General features: G+C 43.3%; 1 protein-coding gene across 1 annotated transcript in view; it reads right to left on the bottom strand.

The window, feature by feature from the left end:
• CFAP100 (cilia and flagella associated protein 100) overlaps positions 1–18,308 on the bottom strand; it is a 169,352-nt gene extending 151,044 nt beyond the window's left edge. The window contains exon 1 of the mRNA XM_086950926.1: positions 18,187–18,308. The gene's annotated coding sequence lies outside the window, so the exon portion shown is untranslated. The remainder of the gene's footprint in view (positions 1–18,186) is intronic.
• Positions 18,309–19,150: the final 842 nt, after the last annotated feature.

Raw genomic sequence — 19,150 nt, 5'->3', positions numbered from 1 at the left:
TCAATGTAAGCAAAACAAGGCTATGGTGAGCAGAATGCGTTGTTATCACACACAAGTCCTGGGCTGGAAACAGTGGCATTAATGACATGGATTATGATTTTTCATCCTAAACTCCAAAGCATCTTACATTAAATGCACACAATTTTCGTATAGGTACATATGTAATTTGCTGATAGGGCAAAAATTGCCCCTTTGGCGAAAGACCCAGAGAAGCTGGAATTTTCTCTTAAGAACTGCATGTAACATCTATGGCTTTCTTGTTTATATTTTGGAAAACCTCAGAGTAGGCATGGGGACATTAATGAATCCAAAAGCATTTAGGGCCAGATGTAGGTAAATTCAATTTAGTGAGTACTTAATAGCGATTTTTACCGAATCGCTATTAAGGACTCGCTAAATTGAATGTAGGTAGGAATCGCTAAAATATTAGCGATTCCTTAATATTCCTTATTAACAAATCGCAAATTCAGATTTGTTAATAAGGAAAACCTACCCATTCATTACTATGGGCTAGGAGGCCCATAGGCATGAATGGGAAGATATTCACTATTTGCGATTCACTATTAAAGAATCGCAAATAGCGGGAGCTATTTCAAGGGTGCTAGGGTGTCAAAGGGACACCCTGTTGCACCCCTGAAATGTACATGTGTGCGCATGTAGCGCACATACATGCCCTAAGGGCATGAACGTGTGCCACATGGCACTTTAAAAAAAGCAAAAAAGTGCTTTTTTACAGGAAATCGCTAATTACCACCAACTTGATGTTGGTGATAATTAGCGATTCCTTAAGCCTAAAGTGCACTTTCGTTTGTGCTACCAACATTGCATTTAGGGAAACGCAATTTGGAATTCCTTAAAAGCAAGAGCAAAATAAGGAATCGCAAATTTAGCAATTCCTTATTTTGCTAGTAGGTTTAAACTCACCTACATTGCTCGCAGCCAAATATTGATTGTAAACGCTGAAATTCTGCGAATTACAGCGTTAGCAATCGGTATTTGGCCACCTACATCTGGCCCTAAGTCTCCTAGTAGAGAAGGCCAAACATAGAAATTCATGGCTATTTGTGTGACTTGTAAACCTCAAGTCTGCTTTTGATCGGGTTGCTTGTGGACACCTATGCTCAAAATTGGATGAATATGGCAATCGTAGCATTGTATATATAAGGTAAAATAGGAGACGGTAGCAGAGTTATGAGCAAAATAACCACAATAAACAGCTTTAAACAGGCCCCAATTCTGTTCAACTTATACCATGCAGATCTTGTGGGAGCCCTCCCACAGGAAAACAACCACCCTCCAATCCTGGCTTCAGAGAAAGAAGGATGCCTGCAATATGTGCAAGATATCGTCCTATTGAGTCAAACACTAATAGGCCTGCAACGCAGCATGAATGCTCTAAAACATTACATGGATGAGCAAGGGCTAGAGCTAAACTTGAAAAAACCAAAAGTGGTCTGGTTGGTGGATTCCAAATTCAAGTAATTTACTTGGTTTTTAGAAGGCAAAAAAGTTGAGGTGGTTACCACATATAAATATCTAGGAGTTAATTTGGAACATTGAATGACTTTTAAACATCATATGGGTGCCACGCAGGCTAAAGTACAGCCACTAACTTTTGAGTTCAAACTATTAAAGAAGAAACTGAGTTGTCCGTCACTAAGCCATCTTCTTAGCGCTATGTTCGCACAGCTAATGCCAACAGTGATGATCTATGGCACGGAAATTATGCGGGGTTGGAAATAGCCACTCTAAATAAGATCCAAACAAAAGTATACTAAACTGTGTTTAACATGCCAAAATTAGCCTCATCAGCCCAGGTACGTCTAGAGTTTGGTGTAAAAAAATCAAGCTTTTCAAAGCAAGGGTGTTTCTATTAACCCGTTTACCGCGGCGATAATTTCGCAGCAGCGCGCGGCGTTCCATTATGTGGAACGTCGGCCAACGGAAGTGCGCAGCATTACCGAGGTAGTGTTCGCGACGGCCATTGGCCAACGGGCGCACTTAAAGGGTTAAAGTATGCTGGCGGCTGCGCGCTTCTGAGATGGGTTCCATCCGTAATTTATGCCGGCTGAAAATTGAGGAGCAACAACACTGCAACGTAAAAGGCTCATGGGGATAATACTTAGGCCAGGCCATTAAGGAATACTTTCCCATTCATTTCTATTGGCCAGGAGGCCCATAGGAAGGAATGGGAATTTTTTCTCAATTTGCGAATTCGCAATTTGCTAATCGCAAATTGAGAATAATTTCAAGGGTGCAGGGGTGTCCAGAGGACACCCTGTTGCACCCCTGAAATAAGCATAGGTGCAGATGTGGTGCACATACATGCCCTAAGGGCATGTATGTGCGTCACATGGCACTTTGAAAAATGCAAAAATGTGCATTTTTCAAGGAATTCGCAACTTACCAGTGGTAATTTGGGATTCCTTAAGGCCATTTAGCAAATTTTTTTTGCCTTCTTACATTGCATTTTAAGGAATCGCAAAATGTGCTATTCCTTAAATGCAATTGCAAAATAAGGAATCGCAAATTTTGTGATTCCTTATTTTGCATTGGATTTTCCTTCATACATATCATTTTGCGAATTCCCATTCGCAAAGGCCGCAATTCTGCGAATTTCGGCCTTTGCGAATGCGAATTTCAATGATACATATGGCCCATAAATGCCCTAGTGTAAAGATGGCATGGTGGACCATGGTTAACTCATACGAACCTCAACTTGAGAAAACAGGAATATCTCACTTTTCCCATGCCTTAAATCATCAGTTCATGTTATTTCGCTTCAGGATCATAGACACTAAGGCCCACATGCATCAAGCACTTTTTCATTCGCAAACGGTGCGATTCCTTAAAATCGGCCGTTTGCGAATGCAAAAGTGCTTTTTGGGATGCATGAAGCAATTTTAGAATTCGCAACATTGTTGCGAGTTCTAAAATTGCGGGTGCTTTTAAGAAGTCGCAGATGTGCGACTTCTTAAAAGCAATGCATCATTACTGTGACAAGTGTAAAATCGCAATTAGGGTTCCAAATTTACCGAGTGGTTGAACCACTCGGTAAATTTGGAAAAAGTGTTTAAAATGCTTTGAATGTTTTTTTTTCAACATTCATGTTTCACACACACATGTCCTTAGGACATGTGTGTGTGCAACATGATGCGAAAAATACATTTCAGGGGTGCAGGGGGGGGGGGTCCTTTGGACCCCCCCCTGCACCCATGAAATTTGTTAAGTGCCACTCGCAATTTGCATTGACTCCTATGGGCCTTTTGGCCCATAGGAATCAATGGGAATTGCGAAAATTAACTTAAGAATTCGGTATTTCTTTGGGATTCGGTAAAAATTGCGATTTTTACCGAATCACAAGGAAATACCGAAAAAAATGATGCATAGCATTTTGCACTTCCTAATTTGCGATTCCTTATTTTTCGCAAATTAGGAAGTGCAAAATGTCACAATGATGCATGTGGGCCTAAAGATCTTATTTCAGCCTGGAAAAATAATTATCAGAATCAAAATTGCTGGCTTAGTAAATACAAGCAAGATTCGTTAGCACACATTTTTGCCTTTGTCCAGTGCCCCTGGCTCAAAGCAGAAAACTGTTGAAACAAATACTGGTAAATCTGCAAATTCCCTTTTTCGGGCAAGCAGTGATTACTTGGTTAAGTGGCACTTTAATCCTCTTAGCCTGTAAGGGGGTACAATTCCTAAAACAGCTCATAAACTAACTGGGCAAGTGAACAAGCAAGGTCTGACTCACTTAGAAGCCTTTACCTGCACAAACGTTTATGATCAGGCGAGTAAAAGAGCACCTAAGAACAGAAGGAACAGGCACTTTATATCTGCTCTAAAAAACAAATGTAGTAGCAAAGTAAGGCTATTTTTAAGAATGATGGTTTGCACAAGTCGTTACTTCCCAAGACCTGGCTATTCTTCAGAATAACTAACCATATAAGCAATCTGCACTTTATAATCTGCTGCTAGGGGGCAAATGAAGCACCGAGGGGTGGGCTACTAGAAAGATGTTGGCTATTTGCAAAATACTTGCATATTTATCTGTGAATGGAGCATTGACAGGCGTAAGCTAGAACCCCACAATTTGCAGTTATAAGGAAAATAAAGCAGTAAGACTGGAGACTTGGAATAATATGTTGTAACTTGGTACGCCCCTCCTCGCTCTCTGTCCCCTCCTTCCCCTTTGTTTGGTTTCACCTACCTTAGAATGTTGGAGTGAAGCTCGCCTTTGAATGTTGGTGAGCTCACTCTAGTGGTTGGCACTGAAGAATCCTGTTCGTAATAAACTCCCTCTCACCTCATACCGTGTGGAGTCACTTCTTAACAAATTGGCGACGATCACCGTGCTGGGGACGGTTGGATTCTTTCCCCTGTTATCATTGCAGACTCCGAAAGTCATGAAAATCCTATAGTTGGTGAAGCTGTAATTTCCGACGACCATTGGACGGAGTCGGCAACCTTGTTCTTGGTTGTTGATGGTTGTCATTTGCTGCATGCGGCGTTCAAGGGAGGCGATATACACTGAAACATCCCGATGTTTTTCCGGATGTAATTGCCTAAGAACAAGCAAACAAGCAGTCCCGTTTTTTTCAACCAGGAAGAAAAGTGGTGTTTTCGACGGAGTTCCTAGGTAACGGGACACTTCCTTCGGCTCCGCCCGGTTGCTGGGAGAGAAATCCACGTCGGAATACTGCTCCGCCCTTCTCGCTCTCCGTTTCGTCAGTTCCATCTGACGGACTGCCTTTGGAGGAGAAACGTGACGAGGTAGGAGCGGGGTCCACCTTTTCCGTCATGGTTTAACCGACTGTGGTGCCGTCTCAGCCTGTGCAGTTCGTGGCATGAAGAAACTGTGTGGAATGGACAGTTGTTAGGCGCGGAAGAGGTAGGAAGATTAATTCTCCTCACTCGACAAGCTGTGTTGTGGGGCCAATCCGGTCATCGAGGGATGTATTACATGACTGTGGCTCTTCGATAATTCTGTCAGTGAAGCTGCGATCTGGTTCAAAACCGAGCGCACGACTTCTACGTGGAGGGTTTTCCAGTTGCCGTCGAGGGATTGTGTGACTGACTTTGTCAATAATTTTTGTCGGCTCCATAGCTTGTCGCTTCATCTAGTATTTCACTCTCCACGGCATTTAACTTTTACTTCAAGAGAGTTATTCACCATACCCATTCAGTCTCTCATATACTCATGTAGAGATATTCTACAGCGTATTGGATGTTAATTGATAACTCTAAGAGCATTTTTCAGCCTTTCTTTTGATTGCTAGCGAAATAGAACTTTTTCATGTTCAAAGTGTTGAAATGGGCATACTAGGGTTCCCACTATTAAAGAAAATATAGTTTCAAGAAATTTTCTCCTCAGGAGCCATGAAGCGTTTTCTTCGCTGATTGGCACAGCTCTGGACTCTCCATTCCTCTTAGAACTTTATTATCGTGTCCTCTGCGATAACTATTTTCAGCTTGGTGATTTTTTTGATATTCACAAATCTAATGAAACTGTGAGAGCTGTCCCTGCTTTTCTCCTTGTCTCTTCTCCTCTCACTATTCTCTTCTACCCTTTCCTCCAGCTTCTTCTATATTTTATTCTACTCTCTCTATCTTTTCTTTCTTTAAAATTTTCTTTCTTTTAAACTTTTTGGATGAGGCTGGCGATCCTCTTATTTCATGGAAAAAATGGTTTCAATTGTTTGAGTCATACTTGATTGCAATTGGTGGAAATAGATTTTCATCATTAAGGAAGCAACACATTCTACTTCATAATTTGGGTAAATATGGGAGGGATGTGTTTGAGGATTTGCCTGGAGGTAGCTGATGGAGGGGCTAACATCAATGTGGGGGAAGATGGAGTAGCTCAACCTGATGTGTAGTATTATTATTATTATTATTATTATTATTATTATTATGTTTCTTATATAGCGCCAGAATCGACCTCCGAAGGGGTATCTCCGCGCTTGCCTTGGGATCCCGTCCTGGCTTTTCCCTGTGAGATAGCCCCTACAGGGCATCCCCAAGGTAAAAGCCAGGCATCCTGCTGCGGGGGCGGGGGGGGTGGCGTTGTGGAGATTAAACAAGCTTAATGCCCAGAGTTGCAGAGTGTGAACCCATGATTAGGTCAGGCACCGAAGCGAGAATTATCGAGTCCATGGACATTTTGAGCTCAAGACCCTGCCGCGTCGGGAATTGAACCCTGGTCCCGGGTCTGACCTCTGCTTCAGGGTCTGCCTGCTCTAACCGGTGAGCCACACTTCTCCACTACGGTTAAAAAATTGGCGGAGCAATTTGGGGACAGAATTAATATTGTCCTTGAGCGTCATAAATTTTTCTTACGGGTTCAAGGGAAAAATAAAAAAGTAAAGAATTACATTGCTGTTTTGAGGGGTTTGGCAGCCACGTGTGATTTTGGTTTGCTCACAGAGTTCTTAATCAGGGACCAATTAGTCAGGTGCACATGTGAAAAAAAATTCAGGAGAGACTTTTAGCAGAAGCTCCTGATTTACAAAGAGATGTTGATATTGCTATTAGCGTAGAGCACACAAGCTACTGAATGAATGAAATGAAGTAGGCCCATGATGTAAAACAGGTTAGTGACAATTGTGTGCACAAGGTAGTTCAAAAAGATAACAAATCCAAAACTACCCAACCTGAGGTGAATAAACATAGCGCGCAGGTTAACAAACCCAAAAGCTATAGATGTGGTAACCCAAACCATTTGGCTAATGATGTAAAATGTCCAGCTAGAGGTGTCACTTGCAGTAATTGCAAGAAAAGGGGTCATTTTTCGAGAGTGTGCCATGAAAAGAAAAGTACTACTCACATGGTGATCCAAGATTCTGAACAACCATTACAAGGGGACATTATTTTCCAAGTGTTGAACATTGGAGAACAGAATGTGAATTGTTATCCTGAATGTGAAATATTTCTGGACAATGTTGCATATGAGGTTTTTGCGGATTCATGTTCACCTTACACACTGATAAATGAGACTTCTTTCAAGCAAAATTCAGGCCATAAAAATATAATCTTTTGCCTACTGATATTAAACCAGGTGGATACAATTACAATCCCATTCCACTGGTTGGTATGTTGTTGATGCAGATTAATTTTAAAGATAGATCAACATTGGGAAAAGTGTATATCACAGAAAAGGGATCTAATTTGTTAGGGTGGAAGCACCAAAAAGACCTGGGTATCAAATTAGACCCAAATGCCCCTGAACCTGTATTACTTATTGATAGGCCTACAGTTGGAAAGGAAGTGTGTGAAAAATTTCCAGAGGTGTTTACAGATAAGTTGGGGCAGCTTAAAGGGTTCCTCCACAAAATCAAACTTAAGTCAGACGCAAAGCCAGTTGTACACAAAGCTAGGTCTATCCCTTTGCTTTTAAGAGAACCCCTACAAAATGAATTGAACAGACTGGAAGAAAACAGGATAGTAGAGCGAATTGAAAGCTCTGAGTGGTTGGCCCCCATTGTGGTAGCGGCTAAAAGGGTGGAGAGGGAGGGCATCCGCCTCTGTATTGACCTCAGGGATTTGAATGCTAACATCTGGGTGGATAGACACCCTCTCCCCAACATTAACGAGATGTTGATGGTCATTCAAGGTGCTAAGTATTTCTCAGTTTTAGATCTGTCCTCGGCTTACCACAGGTCAATCTCCATCTAGAATCTAAGCACCTCACGTCTTTTATAACCCCTTTCGGTGCTTATCAATTCTCAAGATTACCTTTTGGGCTCGCATCTGCGGCCGCTGTCTTTCAGCGAATTATGAAAAACATCCTGCATGGTCTTGATAAAGTAGTCTGCTTCTAAGACGATATCTTACTCTATGGAGCATCTGAAAGTGAGCACAACAAAATCTTGGATGAACTATTGTCTAAACTCAGCAAAGATGGGGTCACGACTCAGAAAGATAAATGCAAGATTGGTGTGGAGTCGGTGGTGTATCTGGGGCACACGATTTCAAGTGAAGGTATCAAACCCAAGGCCAGCCTGGTAGACGCTGTAAAACTCGCACCTGCTCCCTCAAATAAAGACAAACTGAAATCCTTTTTGGGCCTGGTTGAGAATATGTCGAAATTTGTGAAGAACTTCGCAGATCAAGTTCAACCTCTCAGAGAACTACTCAAACAAGGAACCAAATTCGAATGGAGTTTAGAACATCAACAAACATTCCAACACATCAAAGAAGCTATTTCAGAAGCTCCAATTTTGCACACTTTTGATCCAAATGCCAAGACCACACTCTCTACTGATGCAAGTAATAAAGGTCTGGGTGCCTCATCGACTCAAATGGTAAATGGCGAAGAGAAAGTGATAGCCTTCGCTTCAAGAACCTTGAAGACTACTGAAGTTAATTACTCCACGATTGAAAAAGAAGCACTTGCGTGTTACTGGGCCATTCACCATTTCAAGTACTTCCTGTGGGGAATTCCGTTCTGCTTGAGAACGGATCACAAACCATTAATTCGTTATTTGCTACCAAACTTTTAGAAAATACCACTCCACGCATCTCCAAGTGGGTTTTAGGACTGCAAGGGTTCAACTATTCCATTGTGCATGTCCCTGGCTCAAAAAATTCTTTGGCGGATTGCCTTTCGCGTATGCCGCTTTTGGAAAATGAACCAGAAGGAAACAAAGAGGAGGAAACCATCCTGGCAATTGATATTCCGGCCATTAAGAAACATGAGTGGGAGAAATCACTTCAGGAAGATGATGTAATGTGCAAATTGAAAGATATGATTTCTAATGGCTGGCGAAAAAAAAAATTATGTGCCAGAGGATCTCCAGGAATTTTGGAGCGTGAAGGACGAGTTGTCCATAATTGAAGACCTGGTATGGAGAGGTAACAAAATAATTCCCCTGACTGCTATGAGAGCTCGCATCATACAAATTGGACATGAAGGTCACCCGGGGCGAAGCTTGACCAAAAGCAAAATTCGACAAAGCTATTGGTTTCCTAAAATGGACACACTAATTGAAGAGCTTGTAAAAGAATGTTTTGAATGTGGGGCCAGCGATAAGTCAAAGAATGTCCGAAAGGCTCCTCTCATTCCTGTCACTGTTCCCACCAAACCTTGGGATAAACTGGGGATGGACATTATTGGTCCTTCGAATTATTAAGTCAATCTCAAAGATTTATGTTCGTTTTGATTGATTATCATTCTCATAGGATAACGACTAAGTTTGTCCCTTCCATATCTACAGTCTATCTCATCGAATTTCTAAAGGATACTTTTTCGAAAGAGGGCATTCCCAGTGAGTTGATAACGGACAATGGTGTGCAATTCACTTCTGATGAGAAGAGGGACTTCCTGAACAGTTTATCTATTGTTCACATCAAATCTCCACTGTACTCCCCCAAATCCAATGGATTAGTGGAAAGGGCTAATAGAATGCTTAAGGACACTATTCAACTTGCTATGTCTACCAAAGAATCAGTTGTAGACAGCTTAAGGAAAATGTTGTGGTCATATCACATCACTCCTAATTCTGTGTCAGGAGTCTCCCCGTTTACTTCTCTTAAAGGAAGAAACCCAGGTTCAAAACTTACTCCCAACTGGTTGAATGGAGGGTCACCTGTGTGGGTAGACAGGAACACTGTTTCAGAAAAAGTGAAAGAAAACCAAGTCAAGTATAAAAATAGTTATGACATTAAATGGGGCACAACTGACAGAGAGTGGATGGTTGGGGATTGGGTGGTAGTCAAAAACCCACTCTGTTAAAGTCCAAATCTTCTGCTTTCTCAAGACCCTTTAGAATCAGGAAGGTCCATAATAACTCTGTTTTGTTAGAAGATGGTAATTTGTGGAGCATGGATAGATTGGCTCGTTGCACTAATATTCATGTTTCTGAACTTCCTAGCAACGATGACTCTGGAGAAGTGTTGGGTGATTCTACGATGGGAAGAGTTGCACGTCAACGTAGGTGTCCGGCATGGCAATCTGACTACAGTATGTAAAGTCAATATTTTTATATCAGATGTTTGCACCTCTGTTTTCTCTTATGTGCATCCCTATGCAAGCTAGCTTCATTATGTTACTCCGCCTTTGTTCATCTTGAATGCGCAAATTTGGTTGTCTCCATTGCAAGGTAACCTACCTGTGTTTTGCTCATGTTGTTTTCCTTTCTACCCTCCCCTCTTTTATGCCCGTCTGTATCAATTACTCATCAGTGCCGCTGTTACATAGGGACATGTGTTGTAACTTGGTACGCCCCTCCTCGCTCTCTGTCCCCTCCTTCCCCTCTGTTTGGTTTCACCTACCTTAGAATGTTGGAGTGAAGCTCGCCTTGGAATGTTGGTGAGCTCACTCTAGTGGTTGGCACTGAAGAATCCTGTTCGTAATAAACTCCCTCTCACCTCATACCGTATGGAGTCACTTAACATAATATTGGCCCAAAAAACTGCGGTAAAGAGGAAAATGAAGTAGTACAACTGGTGACTTGCTAAATCATTGGTTTGCACAAGGAAACTAGCACTTTACATGAGAACTGAGCAAGGACAGGTGCAATATTGAGCCAACCAAATACGTGGCCCGGCTGCTTGCACTTTATTTATTACAGCATAAATTAATTATAGTCCAAATTACACAATAATCAGATTTACAGTATTACTGAATTTTTCGTAGCTGTGCTTAAAGCAAGTTTTTTTTAATTTGTATTCTTTGTATTTTAAATCAATGCATTAGATTTGGTTCTACATTTTTACAGAAATGGTATGCAATTGTTTAAATTAACTATGGAAATAAACTTGACTTGACTGCTTTGTAAAATGAATTGATTGCCATGTTTCTTTCAATACATTTGCAGGGTGAGAACCCTGAACTCCTTCAAATAGTCTGCTTTGTGCAAAATAGGACTTCTTTCAAAACATTTTGCAGGGCTCATTTTAGCTTTCAATTCCAGCCCTGGTCATGTCTGATTGTTAATATAAATAAAGATCATGCTAACCGATTAAAGAATCTGGCATCAACTTTCGCTGGCAGGAAATAAGAGGAAGAGGCAGGTGATAACCGTGGGAGATGAGGGAAGAACACCAAGTCTTACCTGGTGCAACCAGCGACTGTGTGAAAGGTACAGTTATGTCTATGAAACAAACATAGGGGCCCATTACGATTGCGGGCGGATCGGCGGTGGCGATCCGCCCGCCAAATGTCCCATGTTTACTCCTGCCATATTAGTATGGCGGGGGCACCGCGGCAGACAGAAAGGTCGTCCGCCGCTTTTCTGCCGGTCGACTTGTCGACTGGGAGGAAAAGGCCCTCAATATGGGCCACCGCCATCCATATTAGGATGCGCCAATTTCAATGCTCTTCCATGGCATGGACTCTGCCATGGAAAGGCATGCAGTTTTCGCTTTGGGGGCCCATTGTGGGCCCCCAGGTGGGTGTGGGGCTGCACTTGGGGCATACCTATGGTACCCCCACAACATTGCCATGGACAAAGTGGTAGGCCCCGCGCGGTACCTGTCACGTTGTGCATGCCAATGCACAACATGCATATATTGCATTGTGGCAGGTGCTTCTTACAGCACCGCCCACCACAATGCAATATATGCAGGATGCCACTGCGGCGGTAGCATCTTTATTGCCAATGCGGGACCCACGCACTTCTTGCGGGCGGTCCCGTTTGCTGTTGCGGTGGCATACAAGCAAAGTCCGTCCGTCATCATAATGATGCCCATAGTGACTAGAGACATAGGAAGTATAGTCAGGGAATGAAGACTATTTTGTTTCTTATGGTGGGTTGAGTTGGTAAACGTGGAAGTGATGCAAAATGAACAAGCATTGGTAAAGCCAATGGTTTTAGTCATGCTGCACAGCTTCCCTGATGCAGTGCAGCATAGGGAAAAAACTACAAGGCCGGCTGCGTAATTTTGTAGGTACATCCACTGAGCACATGTGCCTACAAAATGACGTAAGCATTTTTTTCCCTTTTGCTTACCGATCCAAGTTGATTCGGTAAAAAAAAAGTATCACTAACTCGTGGGGGGAAGAAGGCGGATGGAGGGAAAGAACGCAGGTGGGGGAAGCACCACAGAGGGTGGAATCCCTGCGGACAGGGAAGCAACAGGAGGGCAGGGGGAAGCCGCACAGGGATACGCTGAAGGGAAGCAACATGGAGGGCGTGGGCGGGGGAAGAAATATGGAGAGTGCAGGGAAGGGAATAGAGGCAGAGCAATGTGGAAGTGGATAGAAGCAAACAAGAAAGAGTGCAATGTGAAGATGAAGTGCACTGGAGAGCAGCTCGACTGGTGAAGATGTATAAAAGTAAAAGAGTACGAAGAGTGGCTCGAAGAACGAAGTTGTGGAAAACTACATTTTTTAATATTGTGACACTTGTGGAAGGATAAAAGGAGCCAATCAAAGAGATGGCAGGCTATTGCCCCATCGGAGGGACAAAGACTAGATGGAAAGGCTAAAACAAATAAAACAATTGAATAGAAAGCAAGAAAATAAAAGGGAAAAAAACAAAAGCCAAAAGCAAGAAAATAAAAGTGATAAAAACAAAAGCCATTTGAAAGCAATGGGCAGAGATTATTCCCAGGTCAGCTACCGACATGTCCCCAATAAGTCTTTTGCAACCAAATAGCTGCACTGTCTGGCATGCTTTGACCTAAAAACAGCCATGGACTTCATTTAGGGGTTGCCAGGGGTCACAGCTGTGTCCCCTGTGGGCTCAAGGGTGGCAAAATCAGTGCCAGGAACACAGGGCCAACACGTCCTTACGGACGTTGCTTGAGGCTCCGCTTTCCTTGTTTTCTATCATTTTTTATTACACTAATAGAGAATAATAAATTATTTTATTAATTATTAGTGTAATAAAAAATGGATTACAATTAGCTGTAATATGACTCTCCCTGCCAGCTGTGGTAAGCAAAAATCTCTTTTAAATGTATGTTGTGTGCATGATTGAGGGTGAGGGTGTATTTTTTAGAGAGTGTGTGTATGTGTGAACATGTGTGTATGTGTAAGTGTTTGAGTGAAAGTAAAGGTCAAATGGCGTGTGATGTTGCTTCTGCTACCCCTGGCATTATGGCGAATGACTCCCATGAAAACAGCCCTATTGAGTGCCATGCATCTCTGGTCAGAAGAATGCATTTAAATAATTTTTTTGCATCCCAGCCAGAACCCCTCAGGCAATGTGTGGCGCTTGGTAGCGCTGTGCAGGATGAGGTGATTCATTTAAACAGAGAGCGGGATTTCCCTCTTAGCAGGATAACCTTATCTTGTTTTCCTCCACTGCAGTAACAATGATGAGGTGGCCGAGGTGACAAGTAGTGCATATAGCATGATAATTAAAGGATGTCACATGCCCACACGTGCTGTCCATTGCATCTACCCTTCATAGGATTTCAGCGGAAGCAGAGTTTAATATGAAAGTGATGTGCCCAGCAGAAATCCTGTCACAAAAGAGCGAGGGCCTTATTTACTACAAAATGACCCAGCGCGTCGCTGTGTCATTTTAAAAGCACAGGGATGTGTTGTATTAACAACAATACGGTGCATCAGTGTGCTTTGCCCTGTGCTGGCACAAAAGTGGCTGCCATGTACATGCTTAGGCACCCTTGCGTCATATTGCACGGGTGCATGCGTTGTGGGGATCCCTACCTGCACAAAAAACAATGATTGATGGCCTTTTCCTCATTCTATGTGTGCTGCAGAATTCAGCACACATAGAAAGTGGAAAAAACGAGGACAAATAAAAGTATTTTTTCTTGTTGCGCCACAGACCTTAAAAGTCATTTGCTTACTAAATTTTGGGGAAATTAAATCCGGGACCTCCTTTAACACTACCTCTCCTTCTCCCTACTTAAACTTCTCCCCCTTCTCAAATTCACCCCCATTCTTTTTCTCTTGCCACATCACTCTCCCCCCTCCCCCTCTCTTCTCCCCGCAATACCTTCCTTGTCCTTTGAACCTTCCTTGACATACTGTTAAATTTACTATTTTCAGTAATCATCTTGGTTCCGGCAACTTGCTTCTCTTTCTCTATCTCCGTCTATATGTACCTCTAATCACTATGTTCCATAAATCACCCCCTGCAGGGCCGGCTCTAGGCTCATGGTGGCCCTGTGCAGGGAGCGTAGGTGGGGGCCCCCCGGAAGAGGGGGTCCGGACGGGGCGGGACTGACCACATACTCCTTTCTCTTACCCTATATTATCAGATTATCATTTAAATGAATTATGAGTCAGGCTCACTTTGCTCTCAGTGAGGTCACTACCGAACATAACAACTTTATAAAGCACCAAGGGGAGAAAGATGACCTGAAAGAAAGGCTGCACACCTCTGCATCTTTCCAGCCCATTTCAAATGTTTCTGATTCGGTCTCCAAATAGAAAGTCAAAAATACATGCTACAAATATAGACGTGTTAGCCAATCTCCCTCTTGAAGAATGTCCCTGAGTAAGTGAATCCCTTCCATTTAGAAGTGATGATACACCACCTATTCATTCAATACCCCCAAATTCAGGATTGGATGCAGTCCTCTCTTTCTTTTTTACAAGGAAAATGTTGCTAACAAACCCAGCTGAACTCCAATCCGCTCTTATACAATTGTATTTTTTATGCACAGCAGTCTGCTCCACCATCTGCGTCTTCTCTGAAACTAACCATATTTTTTTTTATTCTCTCTCCTGCACTGGCTCTGCCACATACTCTATTCTGAATGCCCTTACAGCTTCTAAAACCCATGGGTCCAGGCTTACTTTCTCCCATTTCCTGTAAAAGTGGGCATGTCTTTCACCCTGCATTAAGGGGGATATATGAAAGGTATGTTCTTGTTTGCTGCTCTTCTCATTAACTCTCCTCCTCGAAATTGTGGATTTTGGGAGAAGGTGAAACAGTGGCTGCTTTAGTCAGGAAACTAACCATTGCTCTCCAGGCCACTTCAAAAACATAAACCCTTCTAATGTCCCATAGATACTTCTGCAAAGAGACAAAAATGTCCCTACCAAAAACGTAGATATTTATTTGAGTAATGTTTCCCAAAACGTATACCCTGTGCTGCTAAACCCCCTTCAGGTGAAGCCAGCAGTGTACACCCGCTGATCTCACCTGGAAGTCTTTCCGGACTCAGTCAAGACGTGAGCCCAATTAGCCTCTTAAGTGCTGCGTCGGGGCGTTGGCCGACGGCAGCACTACCTCCCCAGTGCTGCGCACGACCATTGGACGTCCATTCAGCACTAGTTCCAATGGACAGCGCAGCACTGGGGAGGGATGTTTGCGCGCATCTAAGGTGTTAAGAAAACAACAACTGACAACACAATCGGAAACGAAGTGTTTAGGGTTGGCTTACAGAACCAACCATTGGGGTGACACATGACAGGAATAGTCTTACTCTCTCTTCTCAAAAGCAGGCAGGCACCACCTCACATAGTTACACACGCGTGTCGTGTCTCGTGTCGTGAACATAATGTGGCGCAGACTGAGACAAAAACCAATACCATTCAGTACTATTGACGACTACGCTGCGCTGTGATGTTATTAACAGTACACACTCATCATGATAAATCATATTCATTACTATACTAGTAGGCAGCTCAACTGGAAAGACAGGCAGGAGGCCAGGCGATTATTACAAGTCATTAATATAAATATATTTTGTGAGCACAGTCTCAGTCTCACCGGCGTTAGTCGGACTCTCGGGGAAGAGACTGTTCTAGTGTCTCTATCGACGATGATCAGGCGACAGGACGAGGAGTCGGTTAATTTATTTCTTTATCTGATATGATTTTTAATTCTTCTACACGATGTGACCGTGACGAGCTCAGTCGGAGTCGACGCACCGCTCACAGTGACGCACTCTTCCAGTGAGGCACCGCGGGGCGGAGCGTGCCATCGTGGCTAAATTGCGCACTTCGCACAGCGCGCGGGGGCTGTCCCAGGGCCGTCACGTCGTCATAGGGTAAGATTGACGGCCCTGGGACCCAACTGCTGGCTGCTGCCTGGGCAACTTAAGTGAAACCAAACCCAATGACTAAACAACAACAGCGCTCACGCCCGCTTCGCTTCCATTGCCCGGTCGGAGGCCGCCAAATCCTGCCAGGGGGCCGCCAGTGATAGTTCCGAATCGGCCGATCCGAATCCGATCCTCGGCTCGGTCGGTCGTCGTGGCGGCCCCTCGTGTTTGGCGGCCCTGTGCAGGTGCACAGTTTGCACATGCCTTGGGCCGGCCCTGCCCCCTGTATTTTTTATTGGTTTGAGCACCTGTATAACTCGATTTAGTTCAACTGCAATGATTGTTTTTATTATGTACTTTCATTGCTGATGTAAAGCCCTCTGATACCCTCGGGTGGAGCTAGCGCTATATAAAACCTTCAAAATAAAAAATAAATGTCAGGTTCCATGGATGTTGCGTGGGAATACCCAGAGCAACACCCATGGAACGCCCCTTTCACGCAGAGTAATGCGTGAAAAAGGGGCCCATATTTAACAAGGCCATGAAAAGTCACTCACGGTGCCTTTACATATCCTTGTAAATATGGGCAGGGACACTGCATCACTCGTACGTCACATAAAGTGACACACTGGCAGCGCAATGGCCTTGTAAATGAGTCCCCGAATGTGCAGAGTGTGAGACTATCTCGAGGGCTGACACAACTCATTCCACTATGAAGAAGTGAAGTCCTGACTAGCACTTAATGTAACGTAAGACAGCTCGATCCCTTCTAAAACGTGTTTCCCTTGTTGACGAAGGAAAAGGTCAACCAGTGCTGTGCTGCTGTTGCAAACGGCCTGAATGAGCACTTTCGACTTTCATTTAAAAATCTGAATTTCCCCCAATAGTCAATATTGTTTCACAATATGAATTGTTTCATCTTCCAAAGCTTTGCTGCACACAACATTCCTTTCAGTTAATCATGAGTCTCTTCTTACAGGAAACATTGATTACAACGCACGCGTTACAACGCGTGTCATTACAACGAATGCTTTACAACACAAAATCCATTACAACGCATGTCATTACATTGCATAATCCATTATAACGCATTCCCAAAGTAACGCCCCAGCGGCGTTAGAATAGTAATTGTGTTGTAATGACATGTGTTGCAATGGATTTTGCAATGTAAAAAATGTGTTGTAATGACACGCATGTAACACCTGCGTTGTAAAGTGTCATATTCTCTTCGGGGAACATCCTTTTCAATGCAACTTTTACGACGCATGCCTTTACATGGCAAGTTTTACAACGCATGCTGTTACAACGCATTGCGCTGGGGGGCGCTCTAGGATAGGGAATAGATTTAATTTACTATCCAACACCTTCTCTACTATCCACGGGGACTGGAGTTGGAATAGTACATTAAACTATTCACTATCCAGCACCCCAAAGCACTATGCGTTGTAACAGCATGCGTTGTAAAACTTGCGATGTAAAGGCATGCGTTGTAATGTCATACAACCCTTTTTTCTCTTCAATATGGGCTTTCAGAATTTCCTACATAATTCTTCATCTGCTGCAGAAGCCTTTCAGATCAGTGTGGAACAAGGAGTAATTTGTCAAATTTGCATGGACGTGATTGTTCTGTTCCACTCGCAACAGTGCTACTCAAAGTGTTTCACCTAAAGAATTGAAATGCCACACAAATCATGCTGGAAACGTTGAAATCTCGCAAATAAGCACAACGAAAAGTCAGCACGTATGTAAAAAGAACTTATTCCGATACATGACCAGGTGATATGAATTTAAACTTGAGAATGCAATATTCATACATATTAACATTTGGGAACACTCAAAAAGGGGAGGGGGCAGAAAGAGGAAAATGGAGACAAGCAATTGCCCATTCATTTGTAAAGACGAATATTTCATGACGGAGAAATATAAACATTTTCAAAAGTCTCAATATTTAAGATAGAAAATATCGTCTTCCCGTTAAAAATAAAACTTTAAACTCTTAGTACAAAACGAAAGCACAGACTAGAACGTGATGGAAATTTCTCAAGTGCAGCAAAAGTTAGCGAATAAAAGGAAATGCAGAATATCTATCCTAAAGAGAACAGAACGGTGAACTTATCCTGATGCATATTCCAGCAAAGCAGTGTAGGAATCCCTTCGAGCGAGACAATTTCGGCAAAGTTTTGCATTAAAACATTTTGTAATTCATTTAAAAAATAAATACCATTACGATGGCGGGAGTAAAACTCTGCTTGTCCCGTCGCCCCTGGTACTCACCGAGTTCCCGTGCACGCTCGTCCATGCGTGGATGCTGTGTTTGCACTGGTTACACTGGTAACCATTGAGAAGCAGAAGCAGCAGTAGAAACGTAGTCAATGCTTCGCATTTCCATCTCTTCTGTCCCACGACGGACACCGTAACCTCGGAATGGTGCCCGGACAGGATTGTTTGTGTTGCTGTGGGAACGGTGGTAAACGTTGTCCTAGCAACAGAACGTCACAAAGCAGCGTCGTCGCGCTTTTGAATTTCCCAGAGATGTGGATGAGGTGCGAGGGGAGGCTCTCATCCAGCTAGGAAAGGGAGTCTGTGCTACTCTGAGCGAGACAATGTACTCCAGGAATCCATAAAGTGGGGGTCAAGGTGTGGCAGAGGAAAGGGGGTGGAGTCACAAGGAGAAGAGTTCGACAGTCATTTACTTTTAAAAGACTTCAGCAAAGAAATTAGCAACGAGGACACCTGTTGCACTAATCAGTTGTAGCTTAATTATTCACAAAGAGGCTGCATTTTAAAATATCTTATTGGTTTAAGACGTGCTACAGACATCTGGGACGTAACGGAGACTCCCGCAGCCCCCGCAGTGCGGGGTTCCCCCAGGGTTCCTTGTGTTGGAGGGTGCCCCTCCCAAAGCCATGCCATTGCATGCCTTACAGAATGTGTACACTGGCATGGACTAAGAAATAGGTAAACTCTTGGGAAAGTCACTCTGCAGCAGAGGGGGTTCGCCAACCCTTCAAGAAGGCTCCATTGTGTAGCGTCTTCCCCAGCCCGGCACTCGTCAATGATTACGTCACACACAGAGGGTAGTTGTACGCTTCTTTATTCATCAGTGCGCAAACGTTAACTCAACATTCTAAACCTGCATTAACTTCACTGCTCTCTAACATTTACGTTCAGGGCTTTAAGTGGGATGAAAAAACTGGGGGGTCTCTCAAAGGGGCGTGACCAGTGTAATTAGGGGCGT

Source organism: Lissotriton vulgaris, unplaced genomic scaffold, assembly GCF_964263255.1.
Source record: "Lissotriton vulgaris unplaced genomic scaffold, aLisVul1.2 SCAFFOLD_1244, whole genome shotgun sequence".
NCBI lineage: Eukaryota > Metazoa > Chordata > Amphibia > Caudata > Salamandridae > Lissotriton > Lissotriton vulgaris.
The sequence above is the reverse complement of the archived record's forward strand: the minus strand, read 5'-3'. Positions and strand labels throughout refer to the sequence as shown.